This window comes from Brassica napus, unplaced genomic scaffold (genome assembly GCF_020379485.1).
Source record: "Brassica napus cultivar Da-Ae unplaced genomic scaffold, Da-Ae ScsIHWf_630;HRSCAF=928, whole genome shotgun sequence".
In the NCBI taxonomy this organism is placed as follows: domain Eukaryota; kingdom Viridiplantae; phylum Streptophyta; class Magnoliopsida; order Brassicales; family Brassicaceae; genus Brassica; species Brassica napus.
Window position 1 is genome coordinate 1 of NW_026016690.1, and position 5,000 is coordinate 5,000.

The window sequence follows — 5,000 nt, forward strand, 5'->3', positions numbered from 1 at the left end:
TCGAAAAACCGAGCGGCGTCTATGTGACGAACGTTCCGCGATTGAAGCGATAGTAGGCCGCGTAGGCCGAGCGTTTGCCGAAATCCCTTGAGACTTCTTGACAAAGAGAAAGAAAAAGTCTCAATGATAGAGATAGAAGTTGAAAGAATCTTTTTCACTCTTAAACTTTGAGAAGGGTAATGAAATGAAAAAATTATGGAACAAGTTACCTCCCTTCTTATAGACATGAGGATTTACTATTCAGCTCGGACTTTCGGATATTAATTCCATCCATCACGCCTAACTTGCCAAACATGCCTAACCGCACGCTAGGATCCTATGATGCCTGATCCTAACGGGCTGGGGGGGCTAACTGTTGGGGTCAAAAACGGTTACGACGGAATTACCACCCGAAAATCCTCGGAGATCGTATTTCCAAAAGAGATAGTAAAAGGAGAGAAGTAATTTTCGTAAAAATAACCAATACGAAGTTTTTACGAAGAAAGTATCCTTGGGATTCAAACCGAACAAACCAAGCTCGGTTACCACGCATACACGCCGTCCGATCGCTATGCAGCAACCAAACCTGAACCAAGCTCGGTCGCTACGTAGTGACCGAGGCGCTCGTCCCGCTGTGTGTCTGTGTGTGTCCGTCATCACACACAGGACGTCTGTGGCTGTCCATCAGTACACATATAGCACGTTGGTCCCTAGACACAGCACGCTGACCCTTCTCGTGGACTGTTTGGGTGATTTTTGCCCACGTGGGCTGTCTGTTCAGTACACCCACGACGTCCGTGGGTGTCGGCCAGCACACACAGGACGTTCGTGACTTTCCGTGTGTGTCCGTGTGTACGTCAGCACAAACAGGATGTCCGTGGATGTCCATCCAGTACACATATCAGCACATGGGGCCTTGGACTCAGCACGCTGACCCTTCCTGTAACACCCCCGGACCGTACCAGGCCGGACTAACCCGGTACGTCCGGGAGCGCCACAAGTATAGCTCACCGTACCGGTTCGACCAAGAATCAAGAACAAGTCAAGACTCTCGACCAATCCTTTCCAGTTTGCTATGACCTCGATGTCATGGCTAAGGCTTCACAACCCGTACCACAATCATCGAGTTGTGTCGACCGGACAAGGTCTAGTATCATTAAACACACAACTACGAATATAAAACATACATTTTATAATAATAGGTAGCAAGCGTTTTACAAAACATTACAATACAAAATATCAGAGTTTGAGCTCACGGCCTAGTGCCAAAATGAAAAGAAAGTAATTATACATTCCAAAAGATAGTCCGCTTATGCTTATGCCACTTCCAATCTACACCGGCCGCTTCCCGTTCCGCTGCGTCCTAAGCTTCCTACCTACGGGTTACCTGCATAGTAGAAGAGGGGATGAGTAATCGGAATTACTCAGTGAGTTTCCAAAAATAAACAACAACGATCCCCTTCAGCCCATGCCCCAAACACAATCAACAATTGGTTAGTTAATAACACAGCAGAAGCAACAAACACACAAGCAAGCAAGCAAGCAAACAAGCAATTACTAAACAAACAAATGGTCTCACCACCGAGGCCTAACTACACAAAAAGAAAGCTAGACTCGATCCTAGACTCGATCTACACAAACAAAAATTCGGATGACACACATCCTGGGATCCCAACACATCGGAGCCCTAACACATCTCCATACTGAACACTCCCGATCACAAACACAAACAGTCACATGGTCGGAAACATCATCTCCGGGAATTAAGCTTCTCCCAATCTAACCCGGGCCGCATCGTCATGCAGCGCTTGTCCATGGGCGCGACCCACTTCACGTGACAAGCCATGGAGAGTAGGTCACTCCACCACTAGAGAATTGGGTATCGCCCAATCTAACTCCATGGTCTCGAACACCTTCGGAGAATTAGGCTTTCCCTAATCTAACCCCGAGATGGCCTATGCTTTAGACTAGATGCCACACAAACAAGCAACAAGCGTGAGGGAGCTCCACCTCTAACCTCCACGCACATCTAGACTCAAAGCATAACAATCACTCGCCCTAGTCTAGACAACACACACACAAAACACTACTTAGCATGAGGGAGCTTAACCTCAAACCTCGATGCACCTAAGTCTAGACTAAAACTAATAACTAAGCGAGTGACAACTAAACAAACAAACAATCAATCACACAACATGTATGCAGCAGCACACACTTTCCCCGGGGCCCTGCAGAAAATCGATTAACTATGCTCCGAGTCTCCGTTTAAGACCCGTTGGTCAAGCTTGTACCTGCATACAAACACACACACAAGAAACACACAGGAAACCCAACTTGGCTACTGGCAACAAAGACTATCCATCACCCCTAGCTATCTCCCCAAAAACGCTAACTAAAAACTACCCGAAAACACTCTTTTTCTCGGTTCTCTCTCTCTAACTCACCACTCTCTCTCTAAGGTAAGCTCTCACGGTTTTGAATGAGAAAATGAAAGGGAGGGGTCTGGTATTTATAGAAATGGAGGACTGAGGCTGGGCTGGACAAATGGCACATATGCATGAGGAAAAATGGACACATGTCCCACTAGGAAACTTCCGCGGCAAGTAACCTTGCTTCCGGAAGGTTTTTACCTTTCTCCCCAAGTTTTACCGTTGCTTGGTCGCCAAGTCTCGTCTTCTAGAAGCTTCGTAACTTGGTCGCCAAGTCTTCTTCCAGCCAATGAGAGTTTGCCACGCGTATCGCTCCGTCACTCCTCCGAATCCAATCGGTGGTCGCCATGTCATCGCGTCTTCACTTTCTTCGCCATGTCAACAACTTCTAAATCTCTTCTTCAAATGAGAAAACTCATTTCTTGATTTACTTAGACAATGCTTCTCCTTCTTCGGTTTCAAAACGTCGATCTCCTCTTGCTCGGTTTTTATCGATTTTCTCGTACTGGCAGAAAACTGTCTTTCGACCATGACCGTTCCTCGTTTCGACCACGACTAAGGTCAAGGTCTTTGACTTTTCTACTTATGAGCAGGGTCATTACATTCTCCCCCACTCATTAGAATTCGTCCCCGAATTCTAAGGTGCTGATGACGTCGCCGCTTCATCTTCGAAGAACTATGGATAGTTCTGACGAAATCTGTCTTCATCTTCCCATGTTATCACCAGCGGTTTTGTCTTCCCCAAAAGACTTGGATTTGAGGAATCTCCCTATTCTTCAGCTTCTTCAAACGTCGTTCCCCGATGCGTATCAGCCCTTCTGGATATGTGAGATTTGTCCTAAGCTCTGGGATTCTCTCAGGCTCGATAGAATCAGGATCTCGAATGTGCCTTCTCAGCATAGATACATGAAATACAGGGTGTAAATTCATGTCTTCTGGCAGCTCTAGCCTGTTAGCTACTTCTCCTACTCTTCCAATGATCCGGTATGGACCAATGAAACGAACCTCTAACTTCCCGACTTTGCCGAAACGATCCTTTCCTTTCTGAGCTGATACCTTGAGATAGACCATATCTCCAACTGCAAATACTACTTCTCGCCTTCTTTGATCCGCGTACTTCTTCAGTCGATCATGTGCCTTCTTCATGTTTACTCGGATGACTTGCAGCTTCTCCAACGTTTTTTCAATGACTCCTGGTCCGAATAATCTTCGTTCTCCAACTTCCGTCCAACATAGAGGTGTTCGACAGGGTCTTCCGTACAATGCCTCGTATGGTGACATTGCAATGCTGGCGTGGAAACTATTGTTGTAGGAAAATTCTATCAAAGGTAGATAGTTCTCCCACGTACCTGACCAATCGAGAATACACAAACGTAGCATATCCTCTATTGTCCGGATGGTCCTCTCCGTCTGCCCGTCCGTTTCTGGGTGAAATGCAGTACTGATGTGCAACTCCGTACCCAACGCTCCTTGCAATGCTCTCCAGAATGCTGCTGTAAATCTTGGATCTCGATCTGAGACAATGTTTGCTGGTACTCCGTGTAGCTTCACAATCTGATTGATGTAAAGTTCCGCCATTGTCTCCGTCTTGTCTGTGTCTCTGATTGCTAACAATGTGCTCCTTTGTCAGCCGATCCATGATAACCCAAATTGCATTGTTTGATCTTCCTCTGGCCACTGGTAATCCTGTGATTAGATCCATGGACACTGAATCCCACTTCCACTCGGGAATAGGTAAGCTTTGAAGTAACCCTCCTGGCACTTGGTGTTCGGCTTTGATTTGCTGGCAAACTTGACACTGCGCTACCCATCTTGCTACTGACTTCTTCATTCCTGGCCAATGGTAATATCTCCTCATATCTCTATACATCTTGGTGCTTCCAGGATGTATACTCAAAAGTGACTGATGCGTTAGCTTGAGAATTTCCTCCTTGAATCCTCCCTCCTTTGGCACAGTGATTCTTCCGTTGAGTAGCAATGTTCCGTCTTCTGCCATCTGATATCCACTAGCATTTGGCCCTCCTTGCTCTCGTAGCTGCTCCATGATGATCTACAGGTTCTCGTCTTGCCGCTGCGCTCCTCGAATACGTTGTATCAAACTGGCTTGGTTCACGGCTTGCATTCCCAATGGTTCACTAGATTCTCCTTCCAGTGCAGCTAAAGTTACCTTCTTGAATTCGTCTGATAACTTCTCCAAATCTCGCTCTGAGTCTACTACAGCTCTTCGTCGACTCAATGCATCCGCTACCACGTTTGCTTTTCCTGGGTGATACTGAATCTGAACGTCGTAGTCCGCAATGAATTCCATCCACCGTCTTTGTCGCAAATTCAGATCCGCCTGAGTGAACAAGTATTTAAGGCTTTTGTGATCCGTAAATACCTGAACGCTTTCTCCATAAAGATACGAGCGCCATATCTTTAATGCAAAAACAACGGCCGCCATCTCCAGATCGTGTGTGGGGTAGTTCTCCTCGTGCTTCTTCAACTGTCTTGAGGCGTATGCAATGACTCTGTATTCTTGCATTTACACACACCCTAATCCTACCCGCGATGCGTCAGTATACACAACATATGGCTTACCCGGCTGGGGTA